The sequence below is a fragment of the Vanacampus margaritifer genome, chromosome 4 (genome assembly GCF_051991255.1).
Source record: "Vanacampus margaritifer isolate UIUO_Vmar chromosome 4, RoL_Vmar_1.0, whole genome shotgun sequence".
Classification (NCBI taxonomy): Eukaryota; Metazoa; Chordata; class Actinopteri; order Syngnathiformes; family Syngnathidae; genus Vanacampus; species Vanacampus margaritifer.
This window is the reverse complement of record NC_135435.1, coordinates 5,744,180-5,762,992: the sequence shown is the minus strand read 5'-3', so window position 1 is coordinate 5,762,992 and position 18,813 is coordinate 5,744,180. Positions and strand designations below refer to the sequence as shown.

The window sequence follows — 18,813 nt, the reverse complement described above, 5'->3', positions numbered from 1 at the left end:
TTAGCACTGCTGAAAATCAGCCTAGCTGGCTGGCTTTTCCAGTTTTCAAAGACAGGTTGCCTTCTAAACCCGACCAGGAGGTAGCTGTATAGCCCTTCTTTCCTAGTTAGTATAGTGGATAGTATCTTCCCCTGTCACGGGGAAGACCGGGGTTCGATTCCCTGACGGGGAGGTGGTGTTTGAGAAAACAATCTTTTGGATGATCAGTTTTCATTGCAAATACAAAGAAAATGGTCATGTTTCCACCCGGTCTCGATCCAGGGACCTTCCGCGTGTGAGGCGAACGTGATAACCACTACACTATGGAAAGACAAACTTAACTTAAACTTGTTAGCACTGCCGGAAATCAAACTAGCTGGCTGGCTTTTCCAGTTTTCGAGGACAGGTTCACCTCTACACCCGACCAGTAGGTAGTTGTATAGCCCTTCTTTCCTAGTTAGTATAGTGGATAGTATCTCCCCCTGTCACGGGGAAGACCGGGGTTGAATTCCCCGACGGGGAGGTGTTATTTGTGAAAACAATCTTTTCGATGCTCAATTTTTATTACAAATACAAAGAAAATGGTCATGTTTCCACCAGGTCTCGAGCCAGGGACCTTTCGCGTGTGAGGGAAACGTGATAACCACTACACTATGGAAACAGACTCTGAACTTCAACTTGTTAGCAATGCTCTAAATAAGCCTAGCTGGCTGGCTTTTCCAGTTTTCAAGGACAGGTTCCCCTCTACCCCCGACCAGTGAGTAGTAGTGTTGCCCTTCTTTCCTCGTTAGTATAGTGGATAGTATCTCCCCCTGTCACGGGGAAGACCGGGGTTCGATTCCCCGACGGGGAGGTGGTTTTTGTGAAAACAATCTCTTCGATGCCCAGTTTTTATTGCAAATACAAAGAAAATGGTCATGTTTCCACCCGGTCTCAAGCCAGGGACCTGTTTCTTGAAAGGTAAACTTGATAACCACTAAGCTATGGAAACAGAATCTGAAGTTAAACTTGTTAACAATGCTCTAAATAGGCCTAGCTGGCTGGCTTTTCCAGTTTTCAAGGACAGGTTCCCTTCTACCCCCAACCAGGAGGTAGTAGTATAGCCCTTCTTTCCTAGTTAGTATAGTAGATAGTATCTCCCCCTGTCACGGGGAAGACCGGGGTTGAATTCCCCGACGGGGAGGTGTTATTTGTGAAAACAATCTTTTCGATTCTCAGTTTTTATTACAAATACAAAGAATATGGTGATGTTACCACCCGGTCTCGAGCCAGGGACCTTTTGCGTGTGAGGTGAACGTGATAACCACTACACTATGGAAACAGATTCTGAACTTCAACTTGTTAGCAATGCTCTAAATAAGCCTAGCTGGCTGGCTTTTCCAGTTTTCAAGGACAGGTTCCCCTCTACCCCCGACCAGGGAGTAGTAGTATAGCCCTTCTTTCCTCGTTAGTATAGTGGATAGTATCTCCCCCTGTCACGGGGAAGACGGGGGTTCGATTCCCCGACGGGGAGGTGGTGTTTGTGAAAACAATCTTTTGGATGATCAGTTTTCATTGCAAATACAAAGAAAATGGTCATGTTTCCACCCGGTCTCGAGCCAGGGACCTTTCGCGTGTAAGGCGAACGTGATAACCACTACATTATGGAAACAGAATTTGAGCTTAAACTTGTTAGCACTGCTGAAAATCAGCCTAGCTGGCATGCTTTTCCAGTTTTCAAAGACAGGTTGCCTTCTAAACCCGACCAGGAGGTAGTTGTATAGCCCTTCTTTCCTCGTTAGTATAGTGGATAGTATCTTCCCCTATCACGGGGAAGACCGGGGTTGAATCCCCCGACGGGCAGGTGGTATTTGTGAAAACAAACTTTTTGATGCTCAGTTTTTTATTACAAATACAAAGAAAAATGGTCATGTTTCCACCCGGTCTCGAGCCGGGGACCTTTCGCGTGTTAGGCGAACGTGATAACCACTACACTATGGTAACACACGCTTAACTTAAACTTGTTAGCACTGCCGGAAATCAAACTAGCTGGCTGGCTTTTCCAGTTTTCGAGGACAGGTTCCCCTCTACACCCGACCCATAGGTAGTTGTACAGCCCTTCTTTCCTAGTTAGTATAGTGGATAGTATCTCCCCCTGTCACGGGGAAGACCAGGGTTGAATTCCCCGACGGGGAGGTGGTATTTGTGAAAACAATCTTTTCGATGCTCAGTTTTTATTACAAATTCAAAGAAAATGGTCATGTTTCCACCCGGTCTCGAGCCAGGGACCTTTCACATGTGAAGCGAACTTGACAACCACCACACTATGGAAACAGACTTTAACTACAACATGTTAGCAATGCTCTAAATAAGCCTAGCTGGCTGGCTTTTCCAGTTTTCAAGGACAGGTTCCCCTCTACCCCCAACCAGTGAGTAGTATTATAGCCCTTCTTTCCTCGTTAGTATAGTGGATAGTATCTCCCCCTGTCACGGGGAAGACCGGGGTTCGATTCCCCGACGGGGAGGTGGTGTTTGTGAAAACAATCTTTTCGATGCCAAGTTTTTATTGCAAATACAAAGAAAATGGTCATGTTTCCACCCGGTCTCGAGCCAGGGACCTGTTTCTTGAAAGGCAAACTTGATAACCACTACACTATTGAAACAGAATCTGAAGTTAAACTTGTTAACAATGCTCTAAATAGGCCTAGCTGGCTGGCTTTTCCAGTTTTCAAGGACAGGTTCCCTTCTACCCCCAACCAGTGAGTAGTAGTGTTGCCCTTCTTTCCTCGTTAGTATAGTGGATAGTATCTCCCCCTGTCACGGGGAAGACCGGGGTTCGATTCCCTGACGGGGAGGTGGTGTTTGAGAAAACAATCTTTTGGATGATCAGTTTTCATTGCAAATACAAAGAAAATGGTCATGTTTCCACCCGGTCTCGATCCAGGGACCTTCCGCGTGTGAGGCGAACGTGATAACCACTACACTATGGAAAGACAAACTTAACTTAATCTTGTTAGCACTGCCGGAAATCAAACTAGCTGTCTGGCTTTTCCAGTTTTGGAGGACAGGTTCCCCTCTACACCGGACCCATAGGTAGTTGTATAGCCATTCTTTCCTAGTTAGTATAGTGGATAGTATCTCCCCCTGTCACGGGGAAGACCGGGGTTGAATTCCCCGACGGGGAGGTGTTAATTGTGAAAACAATCTTTTCGATTCTCAGTTTTTATTACAAATACAAAGAAAATAGTGATGTTTCCACCCCGTCTCGAGCCAGGGACCTTTCGCGTGTGAGGCAAACGTGATAACCACTACACTATGGAAACAGATTCTGAACTTCAACTTGTTAGCAATGCTCTAAATAAGCCTAGCTGGCTGGCTTTTCCAGTTTTCAAGGACAGGTTCCCCTCTACCCCCGACCAGGGAGTAGTAGTATAGCCCTTCTTTCCTCGTTAGTATAGTGGATAGTATCTCCCCCTGTCACGGGGAAGACCGGGGTTCGATTCCCCGACGGGGAGGTGGTGTTTGAGAAAACAAACTTTTGGATGATCAGTTTTCATTGCAAATACGAAGAAAATGGTCATGTTTCCACCCGGTCTCGAGCCAGGGACCTTTCGCATGTAAGGGGAACGTGATAACCACTACACTATGGAAACAGAATTTGAGCTTAAACTTGCTAGCACTGCTGAAAATCAGCCTAGCTGGCTGGCTTTTCCAGTTTTCAAAGACAGGTTGCCTTCTACACCCGACCAGGAGGTAGTTGTATAGCCCTTCTTTCCTCGTTAGTATAGTGGATAGTATCTCCCCCTGTCACGGGGAAGACCGGGGTTGAATTTCCCGACGGGGAGGTGGTATTTGTGAAAACAATCTTTTCGATTCTCAGTTTTTATTACATATACAAAGAAAATGGTGATGTTTCCACCCGGTCTCGAGCCAGGGACCTTTCGCGTGTGAGGCAAACATGATAACCACTACACTATGGAAACAGATTCTGAACTTCAACTTGTTAGCAATGCTCTAAATAAGCCTAGCTGGCTGGCTTTTCCAGTTTTCAAGGACAGGTTCCCCTCTACCCCCGACCAGGGAGTAGTAGTATAGCCCTTCTTTCCTCGTTAGTATAGTGGATAGTATCTCCCCCTGTCACGGGGAAGACGGGGGTTCGATTCCCTGACGGGGAGGTGGTGTTTGTGAAAACAATCTTTTGGATGATCAGTTTTCATTGCAAATACAAAGAAAATGGTCATGTTTCCACCCGGTCTCGAGCCAGGGACCTTTCGCGTGTAAGGCGAACGTAATAACCACTACATTATGGAAACAGAATTTGAGCTTAAACTTGTTAGCACTGCTGAAAATCAGCCTAGCTGGCTGGCTTTTCCAGTTTTCAAAGACAGGTTGCCTTCTAAACCCGACCAGGAGGTAGTTGTATAGCCCTTCTTTCCTAGTTAGTATAGTGGATAGTATCTTCCCCTGTCACGGGGAAGACCGGGGTTCGATTCCCTGACGGGGAGGTGGTGTTTTAGAAAACAATCTTTTGGATGATCAGTTTTCATTGCAAATACAAAGAAAATGGTCATGTTTCCACCCGGTCTCGATCCAGGGACCTTCCGCGTGTGAGGCGAACGTGATAACCACTACACTATGGAAAGACAAACTTAACTTAAACTTGTTAGCACTGCCGGAAATCAAACTAGCTGGCTGGCTTTTCCAGTTTTCGAGGACAGGTTCACCTCTACACCCGACCAATAGGTAGTTGTATAGCCCTTCTTTCCTAGTTAGTATAGTGGATAGTATCTCCCCCTGTCACGGGGAAGACCGGGGTTGAATTCCCCGACGGGGAGGTGTTAATTGTGAAAACAATCTTTTCGATTCTCAGTTTTTATTACAAATACAAAGAAAATGGTGATGTTTCCACCCCGTCTCGAGCCAGGGACCTTTCGCGTGTGAGGCAAACGTGATAACCACTACACTATGGAAACAGATTCTGAACTTCAACTTGTTAGCAATGCTCTAAATAAGCCTAGCTGGCTGGCTTTTCCAGTTTTCAAGGACAGGTTCCCCTCTACCCCCGACCAGGGAGTAGTAGTATAGCCCTTCTTTCCTCGTTAGTATAGTGGATAGTATCTCCCCCTGTCACGGGGAAGACCGGGGTTCGATTCCCCGACGGGGAGGTGGTGTTTGAGAAAACGAACTTTTGGATGATCAGTTTTCATTGCAAATACGAAGAAAATGGTCATGTTTCCACCCGGTCTCGAGCCAGGGACCTTTCGCGTGTAAGGGGAACGTGATAACCACTACACTATGGAAACAGAATTTGAGCTTAAACTTGCTAGCACTGCTGAAAATCAGCCTAGCTGGCTGGCTTTTCCAGTTTTCAAAGACAGGTTGCCTTCTACACCCGACCAGGAGGTAGTTGTATAGCCCTTCTTTCCTCGTTAGTATAGTGGATAGTATCTCCCCCTGTCACGGGGAAGACCGGGGTTGAATTTCCCGACGGGGAGGTGGTATTTGTGAAAACAATCTTTTCGATTCTCAGTTTTTATTACATATACAAAGAAAATGGTGATGTTTCCACCCGGTCTCGAGCCAGGGACCTTTCGCGTGTGAGGCAAACATGATAACCACTACACTATGGAAACAGATTCTGAACTTCAACTTGTTAGCAATGCTCTAAATAAGCCTAGCTGGCTGGCTTTTCCAGTTTTCAAGGACAGGTTCCCCTCTACCCCCGACCAGGGAGTAGTAGTATAGCCCTTCTTTCCTCGTTAGTATAGTGGATAGTATCTCCCCCTGTCACGGGGAAGACGGGGGTTCGATTCCCTGACGGGGAGGTGGTGTTTGTGAAAACAATCTTTTGGATGATCAGTTTTCATTGCAAATACAAAGAAAATGGTCATGTTTTCACCCGGTCTCGAGCCAGGGACCTTTCGCGTGTAAGGCGAACGTAATAACCACTACATTATGGAAACAGAATTTGAGCTTAAACTTGTTAGCACTGCTGAAAATCAGCCTAGCTGGCTGGCTTTTCCAGTTTTCAAAGACAGGTTGCCTTCTAAACCCGACCAGGAGGTAGTTGTATAGCCCTTCTTTCCTAGTTAGTATAGTGGATAGTATCTTCCCCTGTCACGGGGAAGACCGGGGTTCGATTCCCTGACGGGGAGGTGGTGTTTTAGAAAACAATCTTTTGGATGATCAGTTTTCATTGCAAATACAAAGAAAATGGTCATGTTTCCACCCGGTCTCGATCCAGGGACCTTCCGCGTGTGAGGCGAACGTGATAACCACTACACTATGGAAAGACAAACTTAACTTAAACTTGTTAGCACTGCCGGAAATCAAACTAGCTGGCTGGCTTTTCCAGTTTTCGAGGACAGGTTCACCTCTACACCCGACCAATAGGTAGTTGTATAGCCCTTCTTTCCTAGTTAGTATAGTGGATAGTATCTCCCCCTGTCACGGGGAAGACCGGGGTTGAATTCCCCGACGGGGAGGTGTTATTTGTGAAAACAATCTTTTCGATGCTCAATTTTTATTACAAATACAAAGAAAATGGTCATGTTTCCACCAGGTCTCGAGCCAGGGACCTTTCGCGTGTGAGGGAAACGTGATAACCACTACACTATGGAAACAGACTCTGAACTTCAACTTGTTAGCAATGCTCTAAATAAGCCTAGCTGGCTGGCTTTTCCAGTTTTCAAGGACAGGTTCCCCTCTACCCCCGACCAGTGAGTAGTAGTGTTGCCCTTCTTTCCTCGTTAGTATAGTGGATAGTATCTCCCCCTGTCACGGGGAAGACCGCGGTTCGATTCCCCGACGGGGAGGTGGTTTTTGTGAAAACAATCTTTTCGATGCCCAGTTTTTATTGCAAATACAAAGAAAATGGTCATGTTTCCACCCGGTCTCAAGCCAGGGACCTGTTTCTTGAAAGGTAAACTTGATAACCACTAAGCTATGGAAACAGAATCTGAAGTTAAACTTGTTAACAATGCTCTAAATAGGCCTAGCTGGCTGGCTTTTCCAGTTTTCAAGGACAGGTTCCCTTCTACCCCCAACCAGGAGGTAGTAGTATAGCCCTTCTTTCCTAGTTAGTATAGTAGATAGTATCTCCCACTGTCACGGGGAAGACCGGGGTTGAATTCCCCGACGGGGAGGTGTTATTTGTGAAAACAATCTTTTCGATTCTCAGTTTTTATTACAAATACAAAGAAAATGGTGATGTTACCACCCGGTCTCGAGCCAGGGACCTTTTGCGTGTGAGGCGAACGTGATAACCACTACACTATGGAAACAGATTCTGAACTTCAACTTGTTAGCAATGCTCTAAATAAGCCTAGCTGGCTGGCTTTTCCAGTTTTCAAGGACAGGTTCCCCTCTACCCCCGACCAGGGAGTAGTAGTATAGCCCTTCTTTCCTCGTTAGTATAGTGGATAGTATCTCCCCCTGTCACGGGGAAGACAGGGGTTCGATTCCCCGACGGGGAGGTGGTGTTTGTGAAAACAATCTTTTGGATGATCAGTTTTCATTGCAAATACAAAGAAAATGGTCATGTTTTCACCCGGTCTCGAGCCAGGGACCTTTCGCGTGTAAGGCGAACGTGATAACCACTACATTATGGAAACAGAATTTGAGCTTAAACTTGTTAGCACTGCTGAAAATCAGCCTAGCTGGCATGCTTTTCCAGTTTTCAAAGACAGGTTGCCTTCTAAACCCGACCAGGAGGTAGTTGTATAGCCCTTCTTTCCTCGTTAGTATAGTGGATAGTATCTTCCCCTATCACGGGGAAGACCGGGGTTGAATCCCCCGACGGGCAGGTGGTATTTGTGAAAACAAACTTTTTGATGCTCAGTTTTTTATTACAAATACAAAGAAAAATGGTCATGTTTCCACCCGGTCTCGAGCCGGGGACCTTTCGCGTGTTAGGCGAACGTGATAACCACTACACTATGGTAACACACGCTTAACTTAAACTTGTTAGCACTGCCGGAAATCAAACTAGCTGGCTGGCTTTTCCAGTTTTCGAGGACAGGTTCCCCTCTACACCCGACCCATAGGTAGTTGTACAGCCCTTCTTTCCTAGTTAGTATAGTGGATAGTATCTCCCCCTGTCACGGGGAAGACCAGGGTTGAATTCCCCGACGGGGAGGTGGTATTTGTGAAAACAATCTTTTCGATGCTCAGTTTTTATTACAAATTCAAAGAAAATGGTCATGTTTCCACCCGGTCTCGAGCCAGGGACCTTTCACATGTGAAGCGAACTTGACAACCACCACACTATGGAAACAGACTTTAACTACAACATGTTAGCAATGCTCTAAATAAGCCTAGCTGGCTGGCTTTTCCAGTTTTCAAGGACAGGTTCCCCTCTACCCCCAACCAGTGAGTAGTATTATAGCCCTTCTTTCCTCGTTAGTATAGTGGATAGTATCTCCCCCTGTCACGGGGAAGACCGGGGTTCGATTCCCCGACGGGGAGGTGGTGTTTGTGAAAACAATCTTTTCGATGCCAAGTTTTTATTGCAAATACAAAGAAAATGGTCATGTTTCCACCCGGTCTCGAGCCAGGGACCTGTTTCTTGAAAGGCAAACTTGATAACCACTACACTATGGAAACAGAATCTGAAGTTAAACTTGTTAACAATGCTCTAAATAGGCCTAGCTGGCTGGCTTTTCCAGTTTTCAAGGACAGGTTCCCTTCTACCCCCAACCAGTGAGTAGTAGTGTTGCCCTTCTTTCCTCGTTAGTATAGTGGATAGTATCTCCCCCTGTCACGGGGAAGACCGGGGTTCGATTCCCTGACGGGGAGGTGGTGTTTGAGAAAACAATCTTTTGGATGATCAGTTTTCATTGCAAATACAAAGAAAATGGTCATGTTTCCACCCGGTCTCGATCCAGGGACCTTCCGCGTGTGAGGCGAACGTGATAACCACTACACTATGGAAAGACAAACTTAACTTAAACTTGTTAGCACTGCCGGAAATCAAACTAGCTGTCTGGCTTTTCCAGTTTTCGAGGACAGGTTCCCCTCTACACCGGACCCATAGGTAGTTGTATAGCCCTTCTTTCCTAGTTAGTATAGTGGATAGTATCTCCCCCTGTCACGGGGAAGACCGGGGTTGAATTCCCCGACGGGGAGGTGTTATTTGTGAAAACAATCTTTTCGATTCTCAGTTTTTATTACAAATACAAAGAAAATGGTGATGTTTCCACCCGGTCTCGAGCCAGGGACCTTTCGCGTGTAAGGGGAACGTGATAACCACTACACTATGGAAACAGAATTTGAGCTTAAACTTGTTAGCACTGCTGAAAATCAGCCGAGCTGGCTGGCTTTTCAAGTTTTCAAAGACAGGTTGCCTTTTACACCCGACCAGGAGGTAGTTGTATAGCCCTTCTTTCCTCGTTAGTATAGTGGATAGTATCTCCCCCTGTCACGGGGAAGACCGGGGTTGATTTCCCCGACGGGGAGGTGTTATTTGTGAAAACAATCTTTTCGATGCTCAATTTTTATTACAAATACAAAGAAAATGGTAATGTTTCCACCCGGTCTCGAGCCAGGGACATTTCGCGTGTGAGGGAAACGTGATAACCACTACACTATGGAAACAGACTCTGAACTTCAACTTGTTAGCAATGCTCTAAATAAGCCTAGCTGGCTGGCTTTTCCAGTTTTCAAGGACAGGTTCCCCTCTACCCCCGAACAGTGAGTAGTAGTGTTGCCCTTCTTTCCTCGTTAGTATAGTGGATAGTATCTCCCCCTGTCACGGGGAAGACCGGGGTTCGATTCCCCGACGGCGAGGTGGTATTTGTGAAAACAATATTTTCGATGCCCAGTTTTTATTGCAAATACAAAGAAAATGGTCATGTTTCCACCCGGTCTCGAGCCAGGGACCTATTTCTTGAAAGGCAAACTTGATAACCACTAAGCTATGGAAACAGAATCTGAAGTCAAACTTGTTAACAATGCTCTAAATAGGCCTAGCTGGCTGGCTTTTCCAGTTTTCAAGGACAGGTTCCCTTCTACCCCCAACCAGGAGGTAGTAGTATAGCCCTTCTTTCCCAGTTAATATAGTAGATAGTATCTCCCCCTGTCACGGGGAAGACCGGGGTTGAATTCCCCGACGGGGAGGTGGTATTTGTGAAAACAATCTTTTCGATGCTCAGTTTTTATTACAAATATAAAGAAAATGGTCATGTTTCCACCCGGTCTCGAGCCAGGGACATTTCGCGTGTGAGGGAAACGTGATAACCACTACACTATGGAAACAGACTCTGAACTTCAACTTGTTAGCAATGCTCTAAATAAGCCTAGCTGGCTGGCTTTTCCAGTTTTAAAGGACAGGTTCCCCTCTACCCCCGACCAGTGAGTAGTAGTGTTGCCCTTCTTTCCTCGTTAGTATAGTGGATAGTATCTCCCCCTGTCACGGGGAAGACCGGGGTTCGATTCCCCGACGGGGAGGTGGTATTTGTGAAAACAATATTTTCGATGCCCAGTTTTTATTGCAAATACAAAGAAAATGGTCATGTTTCCACCCGGTCTCGAGCCAGGGACCTGTTTCTTGAAAGGCAAACTTGATAACAACTAAGCTCTGGAAACAGAATCTGAAGTTAAACTTGTTAACAATGCTCTAAATAGGCCTAGCTGGCTGGCTTTTCCAGTTTTCAAGGACAGGTTCCCTTCTACCCCCAACCAGGAGGTAGTAGTATAGCCCTTCTTTCCCAGTTAGTATAGTAGATAGTATCTCCCCCTGTCACGGGGAAGACCGGGGTTGAATTCCCCGACGGGGAGGTGGTATTTGTGAAAACAATCTTTTCGATGCTCAGTTTTTATTACAAATACAAAGAAAATGGTCATGTTTCCACCCGGTCTCGACCCAGGGACCTTTCGCGTGTGAGGCGAACGTGATAACCACTACACTATGGAAAGACGCGCTTAACTTAAACATGTTAGCACTGCCGGAAATCAAACTAGCTGGCTGGCTTTTCCAGTTTTCGAGGACAGGTTCACCTCTACACCCGACCCATAGGTAGTTGTATAGCCCTTCTTCCCTAGTTAGTATAGTGGATAGTATCTCCCCCTGTCACGGGGAAGACCGGGGTTGAATTCCCCGACGGGGAGGTTGTATTTGTGAAAACAATCTTTTCGATTCTCAGTTTTTATTACAAATACAAAGAAAATGGTCATGTTTCCACCCGGTCTCGAGCCAGGGACCTTTCGCGTGTAAGGCGAACGTGATAACCACTACATTATGGAAACAGAATTTGAGCTTAAACTTGTTAGCACTGCTGAAAATCAGCCTAGCTGGCATGCTTTTCCAGTTTTCAAAGACAGGTTGCCTTCTAAACCCGACCAGGAGGTAGTTGTATAGCCCTTCTTTCCTCGTTAGTATAGTGGATAGTATCTCCCCCTGTCACGGGGAAGACTGGGGTTCGATTCCCCGACGGGGAGGTGGTTTTTGTGAAAACAATCTTTTGGATGATCAGTTTTCATTGCAAATACAAAGAAAATGGTCATGTTTCCACCCGGTCTCGAGCCAGGGACCTTTCGCGTGTAAGGCGAACGTGATAACCACTACACTATGCAAACAGAATTTGAGCTTAAACTTGTTAGCACTGCTGAAAATCAGCCTAGCTGGCTGGCTTTTCCAGTTTTCAAGGACAGGTTCCCCTCTACCCCCGACCAGGGAGTAGTAGTATAGCCCTTCTTTCCTCTTTAGTATAGTGGATAGTATCTTCCCCTGTCACGGGGAAGACGGGGGTTCGATTCCCAGACGGGGAGGTGGTGTTTGTGAAAACAATCTTTTGGATGATCAGTTTTCATTGCAAATACAAAGAAAATGGTCATGTTTCCACCCGGTCTCGAGCCAGGGACCTTTCGCGTGTAAGGCGAACGTGATAACCACTACACTATGGAAACAGAATTTGAGCTTAAACTTGTTAGCACTGCTGAAAATCAGCCTAGCTGGCTGGCTTTTCCAGTTTTCAAAGACAGGTTGCCTTCTAAACCCGACCAGGAGGTAGTTGTATAGCCCTTCTTTCCTACTTAGTATAGTGGATAGTATCTTCCCCTATCACGGGGAAGACCGGGGTTGAATTCCCCGACGGGCAGGTGGTATTTGTGAAAACAAACTTTTTGATGCTCAGTTTTTATTACAAATACAAAGAAAAATGGTCATGTTTCCACCCGGTCTCGAGCCGGGGACCTTTCGCGTGTTAGGCAAACGTGATAACCACTACACTATGGTAACACACACTTAACTTAAACTTGTTAGCACTGCCGGAAATCAAACTAGCTGGCTGGCTTTTCCAGTTTTCGAGGACAGGTTCCCCTCTACACCCGACCTATAGGTAGTTGTACAGCCCTTCTTTCCTAGTTAGTATAGTGGATAGTATCTCCCCCTGTCACGGGGAAGACGGGGGTTCGATTCCCAGACGTGGAGGTGGTGTTTGTGAAAACAATCTTTTGGATGATCAGTTTTCATTGCAAATACAAAGAAAATGGTCATGTTTCCACCCGGTCTCGAGCCAGGGACCTTTCGCGTGTAAGGCGAACGTGATAACCACTACACTATGCAAACAGAATTTGAGCTTGAACTTGTTAGCACTGCTGAAAATCAGCCTAGCTGGCTGGCTTTTCCAGTTTTCAAGGACAGGTTCCCCTCTACCCCCGACAAGGGAGTAGTAGTATAGCCCTTCTTTCCTCGTTAGTATAGTGGATAGTATCTTCCCCTGTCACGGGGAAGACGGGGGTTCGATTCCCAGACGGGGAGGTGGTGTTTGTGAAAACAATCTTTTGGATGATCAGTTTTCATTGCAAATACAAAGAAAATGGTCATGTTTCCACCCGGTCTCGAGCCAGGGACCTTTCGCGTGTAAGGCGAACGTGATAACCACTACACTATGCAAACAGAATTTGAGCTTAAACTTGTTAGCACTGCTGAAAATCAGCCTAGCTGGCTGGCTTTTCCAGTTTTCAAGGACAGGTTCCCCTCTACCCCCGACCAGGGAGTAGTAGTATAGCCCTTCTTTCCTCTTTAGTATAGTGGATAGTATCTTCCCCTGTCACGGGGAAGACGGGGGTTCGATTCCCAGACGGGGAGGTGGTGTTTGTGAAAACAATCTTTTGGATGATCAGTTTTCATTGCAAATACAAAGAAAATGGTCATGTTTCCACCCGGTCTCGAGCCAGGGACCTTTCGCGTGTAAGGCGAACGTGATAACCACTACACTATGGAAACAGAATTTGAGCTTAAACTTGTTAGCACTGCTGAAAATCAGCCTAGCTGGCTGGCTTTTCCAGTTTTCAAAGACAGGTTGCCTTCTAAACCTGACCAGGAGGTAGTTGTATAGCCCTTCTTTCCTACTTAGTATAGTGGATAGTATCTTCCCCTATCACGGGGAAGACCGGGGTTGAATTCCCCGACGGGCAGGTGGTATTTGTGAAAACAAACTTTTTGATGCTCAGTTTTTATTACAAATACAAAGAAAAATGGTGATGTTTCCACCCGGTCTCGAGCCGGGGACCTTTCGCGTGTTAGGCAAACGTGATAACCACTACACTATGGTAACACACACTTAACTTAAACTTGTTAGCACTGCCGGAAATCAAACTAGCTGGCTGGCTTTTCCAGTTTTCGAGGACAGGTTCCCCTCTACACCCGACCTATAGGTAGTTGTACAGCCCTTCTTCCCTAGTTAGTATAGTGGATAGTATCTCCCCCTGTCACGGGAAAGACCAGGGTTGAATTCCCCGACGGGGAGGTGGTATTTGTGAAAACAATCTTTTCGATGCTCAGTTTTTATTACAAATTCAAAGAAAATGGTCATGTTTCCACCCGGTCTCGAGCCAGGGACCTTTCACATGTGAAGCGAACTTGACAACCACTACACTATGGAAACAGACTTTGAACTACAGCATGTTAGCAATGCTCTAAATAAGCCTAGCTGGCTGGCTTTTCCAGTTTTCAAGGACAGGTTCCCCTCTACCCCCGACCAGTGAGTAGTAGTATAGCCCTTCTTTCCTTGTTAGTATAGCGGATAGTATCTCCCCCTGTCACGGGGAAGACCGGGGTTCGATTCCCCGACGGGGAGGTGGTGTTTGTGAAAACAATCTTTTGGATGCCCAGTTTTTATTGCAAATACAAAGAAAATGGTCATGTTTCCACCCGGTCTCGAGCCAGGGACCTGTTTCTTGAAAGGCAAACTTGATAACCACTAAGCTATGGAAACAGAATCTGAAGTTAAACTTGTTAACAATGCTCTAAATAGGCCTAGCTGGCTGGCTTTTCCAGTTTTCAAGGACAGGTTCCCTTCTACCTCCAACCAGGAGGTAGTAGTATAGCCCTTCTTTCCCAGTTAGTAGAGTAGATAGTATCTCCCCCTGTCACGGGGAAGACCGGGGTTGAATTCCCCGACGGGGAGGTGGTATTTGTGAAAACAATCTTTTCGATGCTCAGTTTTTATTACAAATACAAAGAAAATGGTCATGTTTCCACCCGGTCTCAAGCCAGGGACCTTTCGCGTGTGAGGGAAACGTGATAACCACTACACTATGGAAACAGAATCTGAACTGCACCTTGTTAGCAATATTCTAAATCAGCCTAGCTGGCTGGCTTTTCCAGTTTTCGATGACAGGTTCCCCTCTACCCCTGACCAGGAGGTAGTTGTATAGCCCTTCTTTCCTAGTTAGTATAGTGGATAGTATCTCCCCCTGTCACGGGGAAGACCGGGGTTGAATTCCCCGACGGGGAGGTGGTATTTGTGAAAACAAACTTTTCGATGCTCAGTTTTTATTACAAATACAAAGAAAAATGGTGATGTTTCCACCCGGTCTCAAGCCAGGGACCTATCGCGTGTTAGGCGAACGTGATAAACACTACACTATGGAAAGGCAAACTTAACTTAAACTTGTTAGCACTGCCAGAAATCAAACTAGCTGGCTGGCTTTTCCAGTTTTCGAGGACAGGTTCCCCTCTACACCCAACCAGGAGGTAGTTGTATAGCCCTTCTTTCCTAGTTAGTATAGTGGATAGTATCTCCCCCTGTCACGGGGAAGACCGGGGTTGAATTCCCCGACGGGGAGGTGTTATTTGTGAAAACAATCTTTTCGATGCTCAGTTTTCATTGCAAATACAAAGAAAATGGTCATGTTTCCACCCGGTCTCGAGCCAGGGACCTTTCGCGTGTGAGTCAAACGTGATAACCACTACACTATGGAAACAGAATTTGAACATAAACTTGTTAGCACTGCTGAAAATCAGCCTAGCTGGCTGGCTTTTCCAGTTTTCAAAGACAGGTTGCCTTCTACACCCGACCAGGAGGTAGTTGTATAGCCCTTCTTTCCTCGTTAGTATAGTGGATAGTATCTCCCCCTGTCACGGGGAAGACCGGGGTTGAATTCCCCGACGGGGAGGTGTTATTTGTGAAAACAATCTTTTCGATGCTCAATTTTTATTACAAATACAAAGAAAATGGTCATGTTTCCACCCGGTCTCGAGCCAGGGACATTTCGCGTGTGAGGGAAACGTGATAACCACTACACTATGGAAACAGTTTCTGAACTTCAACTTGTTAGCAATGCTCTAAATAAGCCTAGCTGGCTGGCTTTTCCAGTTTTCAAGGACAGGTTCCCCTCTACCCCCGACCAGTGAGTAGTAGTGTTGCCCTTCTTTCCTCGTTAGTATAGTGGATAGTATCTCCCCCTGTCACGGGGAATACCGGGGTTCGATTCCCCGACGGGGAGGTGGTATTTGTGAAAACAATATTTTCGATTCCCAGTTTTTTTTGCAAATACAAAGAAAATGGTCATGTTTCCACCCGGTCTCGAGCCAGGGACCTGTTTCTTGAAAGGCAAACTTGATAACCACTAAGCTATGGAAACAGAATCTGAAGTTAAACTTGTTAACAATGCTCTAAATAGGCCTAGCTGGCTGGCTTTTCCAGTTTTCAAGGACAGGTTCCCTTCTACCCCCAACCAGGAGGTAGTAGTATAGCCCTTCTTTCCCAGTTAATATAGTAGATAGTATCTCCCCCTGTCACGGGGAAGACCGGGGTTGAATTCCCCGACGGGGAGGTGGTATTTGTGAAAACAATCTTTTCGATGCTCAGTTTTTATTACAAATACAAAGAAAATGGTCATGTTTCCACCCGGTGTCGAGCCAGGGACATTTCGCGTGTGAGGGAAACGTGATAACCACTACACTATGGAAACAGACTCTGAACTTCAACTTGTTAGCAATGCTCTAAATAAGCCTAGCTGGCTGGCTTTTCCAGTTTTCAAGGACAGGTTCCCCTCTACCCCCGACCAGTGAGTAGTAGTGTTGCCCTTCTTTCCTCGTTAGTATAGTGGCTAGTATCTCCCCCTGTCACGGGGAAGACCGGGGTTCGATTCCCCGACGGGGAGGTGGTATTTGTGAAAACAATATTTTCGATGCCCAGTTTTTATTGCAAATACAAAGAAAATGGTCATGTTTCCACCCGGTCTCGAGCCAGGGACCTGTTTCTTGAAAGGCAAACTTGATAACCACTAAGCTATGGAAACAGAATCTGAAGTTAAACTTGTTAACAATGCTCTAAATAGGCCTAGCTGGCTGGCTTTTCCAGTTTTCAAGGACAGGTTCCCTTCTACCCCCAACCAGGAGGTAGTAGTATAGCCCTTCTTTCCCAGTTAGTATAGTAGATAGTATCTCCCCCTGTCACGGGGAAGACCGGGGTTGATTTCCCCGACGGGGAGGTGGTATTTGTGAAAACAATCTTTTCGATGCTCAGTTTTTATTACAAATACAAAGAAAATGGTCATGTTTCCACCCGGTCTCGAGCCAGGGACCTTTCGCGTGTGAGGCGAACGTGATAACCACTACACTATGGAAAGACGCGCTTAACTTAAACATGTTAGCACTGCCGGAAATCAAACTAGCTGGCTGGCTTTTCCAGTTTTCGAGGACAGGTTCACCTCTACACCCGACCCATAGGTAGTTGTATAGCCCTTCTTTCCTAGTTAGTATAGTGGATAGTATCTCCCCCTGTCACGGGGAAGACCGGGGTTGAATTCCCCGACGGGGAGGTTGTATTTGTGAAAACAATCTTTTCGATTCTCAGTTTTTATTACAAATACAAAGAAAATGGTTATGTTTCCACCCGGTCTCGAGCCAGGGACCTTTCGCGTGTGAGGCGAACGTGATAACCACTACACTATGGAAACAGATTCTGATCTTCAACTTGTTAGCAATGCTCTAAATAAGACTAGCTGGTTGGCTTTTCCAGTTTTCAAGGACAGGTTCCCCTCTACCCCCGACCAGGGAGTAGTAGTATAGCCCTTCTTTCCTCGTTAGTATAGTGGATAGTATCTTCCCCTGTCATGGGGAAGACGGGGGTTTGAATCCCAGACGGGGAGGTGGTGTTTGTGAAAACAATCTTTTGGATGATCAGTTTTCATTGCAAATACAAAGAAAATGGTCATGTTTCCACCCGGTCTCGAGCCAGGGACCTTTCGCGTGTAAGGCGAACGTGATAACCACTACACTATGGAAACAGAATTTGAGCTTAAACTTGTTAGCACTGCTGAAAATCAGCCTAGCTGGCTGGCTTTTCCAGTTTTCAAAGACAGGTTGCCTTCTAAACCCGACCAGGAGGTAGTTGTATAGCCCTTCTTTCCTACTTAGTATAGTGGATAGTATCTTCTCCTATCACGGGGAAGACCGGGGTTGAATTCCCCGACGGGCAGGTGGTATTTGTGAAAACAAACTTTTTGATGCTCAGTTTTTATTACAAATACAAAGAAAAATGGTCATGTTTCCACCCAGTCTCGAGCCGGGGACCTTTCGCGTGTTAGGCAAACGTGATAACCACTACACTATGGAAATTGTTGACATTTAACTTTTTCAATTTATATTTTTACTGTTTTGGAATTTAGTTATAGGTATATAGATGTTATATAATTATGCGTAGTTAAATGAAAAACAATGTGATAATGATTTTGTGAAATACATTTGAAGCTCTTACTCCTCACCATATCTTGAGATAGGAATGTGTATGTTTTAGTAGTTGTCAAACTCTCTTGTCATTAGTCATTTGGTCGTAAAAACTGAAGGTCCAAGGTCAAAGCCTGTCTACATCATTTCTCCGAAGCTGGTGGAAAGCTGAGATGAACATGTCAGTATCTTGTGCCTGCTTATTCTCAACACTATCTCTCTGTCAAATATAAGAGGCGGAGAGAACCTTTTCTACTAGTATAAAGACACTGGGAGTTTTCATATTTTCTACACACTGGGGGCTTATCATGACTTTTCGTATGTAAGCGTTTTTCCTGTGTCTTAAGAGCTCTTAATAAATCCTTGCAAGGAAAACTTCTTCATGAGATCGCAATTCTGATTTATTTGAACACGTAAAAGATTACACTTAATAAAGTAATCAAATAATGCCTTCAAAACACACGCTTAACTTAAACTTGTTAGCACTGCCGGAAATCAAACTCATTGGCTGGCTTTTCCAGTTTTTGAGGGCAGGTTCCTCTCTACCCCCGACTAGGAAGAAGAAGTATAGCCCTTCTTTTCTCGTTAGTATAGTGGATAGTATCTCCTCCTGTCACGGGGAAGACCGGGGTTCGAGTACCCGACGGGGAGGTGGTGTTTATGAAAACAATCAATTGGATGCTCAGTTTTCATTGCAAATTTGAAGAAAATTGCCATGTTTCCACCCGTTCTCGAGCCGGGGACCTTTTGCGTGTGAGGCGAACGTGATAACCACTACACTATGGAAGCAGACTCTGAACTTCAACTTGTTAGCAATGATCTAAATAAGCCTAGCTGGCTGGCCTTTCCGGTTTTCATGGACAGGTTACCCTCTACACCCGACCAGGAGGTAGTTGTAT

The 18,813-nt window shown here is 45.7% G+C and overlaps 27 non-coding genes across 27 annotated transcripts; 9 read left to right on the top strand and 18 right to left on the bottom strand.

The window, feature by feature from the left end:
• The first annotated feature begins 760 nt into the window (after positions 1-760).
• trnad-guc (transfer RNA aspartic acid (anticodon GUC)) lies at positions 761-832 on the top strand. Its single transcript has one exon. It is a non-coding gene; the product is annotated as a tRNA-Asp (tRNA).
• Positions 833-1,557: 725 nt separating this feature from the next.
• Positions 1,558-1,630, bottom strand: trnav-uac (transfer RNA valine (anticodon UAC)). The gene has a single exon. It is a non-coding gene; the product is annotated as a tRNA-Val (tRNA).
• Positions 1,631-1,889: 259 nt separating this feature from the next.
• Positions 1,890-1,962, bottom strand: trnav-aac (transfer RNA valine (anticodon AAC)). Its single transcript has one exon. It is a non-coding gene; the product is annotated as a tRNA-Val (tRNA).
• Positions 1,963-2,411: 449 nt separating this feature from the next.
• trnad-guc (transfer RNA aspartic acid (anticodon GUC)) lies at positions 2,412-2,483 on the top strand. The gene has a single exon. It is a non-coding gene; the product is annotated as a tRNA-Asp (tRNA).
• Positions 2,484-2,741: 258 nt separating this feature from the next.
• Positions 2,742-2,813, top strand: trnad-guc (transfer RNA aspartic acid (anticodon GUC)). Its single transcript has one exon. It is a non-coding gene; the product is annotated as a tRNA-Asp (tRNA).
• A 588-nt stretch (positions 2,814-3,401) lies between these two features.
• Positions 3,402-3,473, top strand: trnad-guc (transfer RNA aspartic acid (anticodon GUC)). Its single transcript has one exon. It is a non-coding gene; the product is annotated as a tRNA-Asp (tRNA).
• A 65-nt stretch (positions 3,474-3,538) lies between these two features.
• Positions 3,539-3,611, bottom strand: trnav-uac (transfer RNA valine (anticodon UAC)). Its single transcript has one exon. It is a non-coding gene; the product is annotated as a tRNA-Val (tRNA).
• Positions 3,612-3,868: 257 nt separating this feature from the next.
• On the bottom strand, positions 3,869-3,941 carry trnav-cac (transfer RNA valine (anticodon CAC)). Its single transcript has one exon. It is a non-coding gene; the product is annotated as a tRNA-Val (tRNA).
• Positions 3,942-5,051: 1,110 nt separating this feature from the next.
• On the top strand, positions 5,052-5,123 carry trnad-guc (transfer RNA aspartic acid (anticodon GUC)). The gene has a single exon. It is a non-coding gene; the product is annotated as a tRNA-Asp (tRNA).
• A 65-nt stretch (positions 5,124-5,188) lies between these two features.
• On the bottom strand, positions 5,189-5,261 carry trnav-uac (transfer RNA valine (anticodon UAC)). The gene has a single exon. It is a non-coding gene; the product is annotated as a tRNA-Val (tRNA).
• Positions 5,262-5,518: 257 nt separating this feature from the next.
• Positions 5,519-5,591, bottom strand: trnav-cac (transfer RNA valine (anticodon CAC)). Its single transcript has one exon. It is a non-coding gene; the product is annotated as a tRNA-Val (tRNA).
• A 2,239-nt stretch (positions 5,592-7,830) lies between these two features.
• trnav-aac (transfer RNA valine (anticodon AAC)) lies at positions 7,831-7,903 on the bottom strand. Its single transcript has one exon. It is a non-coding gene; the product is annotated as a tRNA-Val (tRNA).
• A 449-nt stretch (positions 7,904-8,352) lies between these two features.
• trnad-guc (transfer RNA aspartic acid (anticodon GUC)) lies at positions 8,353-8,424 on the top strand. Its single transcript has one exon. It is a non-coding gene; the product is annotated as a tRNA-Asp (tRNA).
• Positions 8,425-8,682: 258 nt separating this feature from the next.
• Positions 8,683-8,754, top strand: trnad-guc (transfer RNA aspartic acid (anticodon GUC)). The gene has a single exon. It is a non-coding gene; the product is annotated as a tRNA-Asp (tRNA).
• A 395-nt stretch (positions 8,755-9,149) lies between these two features.
• Positions 9,150-9,222, bottom strand: trnav-uac (transfer RNA valine (anticodon UAC)). The gene has a single exon. It is a non-coding gene; the product is annotated as a tRNA-Val (tRNA).
• A 1,110-nt stretch (positions 9,223-10,332) lies between these two features.
• trnad-guc (transfer RNA aspartic acid (anticodon GUC)) lies at positions 10,333-10,404 on the top strand. The gene has a single exon. It is a non-coding gene; the product is annotated as a tRNA-Asp (tRNA).
• Positions 10,405-11,129: 725 nt separating this feature from the next.
• On the bottom strand, positions 11,130-11,202 carry trnav-uac (transfer RNA valine (anticodon UAC)). Its single transcript has one exon. It is a non-coding gene; the product is annotated as a tRNA-Val (tRNA).
• Positions 11,203-11,459: 257 nt separating this feature from the next.
• trnav-uac (transfer RNA valine (anticodon UAC)) lies at positions 11,460-11,532 on the bottom strand. Its single transcript has one exon. It is a non-coding gene; the product is annotated as a tRNA-Val (tRNA).
• A 257-nt stretch (positions 11,533-11,789) lies between these two features.
• Positions 11,790-11,862, bottom strand: trnav-uac (transfer RNA valine (anticodon UAC)). Its single transcript has one exon. It is a non-coding gene; the product is annotated as a tRNA-Val (tRNA).
• Positions 11,863-12,120: 258 nt separating this feature from the next.
• Positions 12,121-12,193, bottom strand: trnav-aac (transfer RNA valine (anticodon AAC)). Its single transcript has one exon. It is a non-coding gene; the product is annotated as a tRNA-Val (tRNA).
• A 257-nt stretch (positions 12,194-12,450) lies between these two features.
• On the bottom strand, positions 12,451-12,523 carry trnav-uac (transfer RNA valine (anticodon UAC)). Its single transcript has one exon. It is a non-coding gene; the product is annotated as a tRNA-Val (tRNA).
• Positions 12,524-12,780: 257 nt separating this feature from the next.
• trnav-uac (transfer RNA valine (anticodon UAC)) lies at positions 12,781-12,853 on the bottom strand. The gene has a single exon. It is a non-coding gene; the product is annotated as a tRNA-Val (tRNA).
• A 257-nt stretch (positions 12,854-13,110) lies between these two features.
• Positions 13,111-13,183, bottom strand: trnav-uac (transfer RNA valine (anticodon UAC)). The gene has a single exon. It is a non-coding gene; the product is annotated as a tRNA-Val (tRNA).
• A 258-nt stretch (positions 13,184-13,441) lies between these two features.
• On the bottom strand, positions 13,442-13,514 carry trnav-aac (transfer RNA valine (anticodon AAC)). The gene has a single exon. It is a non-coding gene; the product is annotated as a tRNA-Val (tRNA).
• A 2,761-nt stretch (positions 13,515-16,275) lies between these two features.
• On the top strand, positions 16,276-16,347 carry trnad-guc (transfer RNA aspartic acid (anticodon GUC)). The gene has a single exon. It is a non-coding gene; the product is annotated as a tRNA-Asp (tRNA).
• Positions 16,348-17,072: 725 nt separating this feature from the next.
• trnav-cac (transfer RNA valine (anticodon CAC)) lies at positions 17,073-17,145 on the bottom strand. Its single transcript has one exon. It is a non-coding gene; the product is annotated as a tRNA-Val (tRNA).
• Positions 17,146-17,402: 257 nt separating this feature from the next.
• trnav-uac (transfer RNA valine (anticodon UAC)) lies at positions 17,403-17,475 on the bottom strand. Its single transcript has one exon. It is a non-coding gene; the product is annotated as a tRNA-Val (tRNA).
• Positions 17,476-18,813: the final 1,338 nt, after the last annotated feature.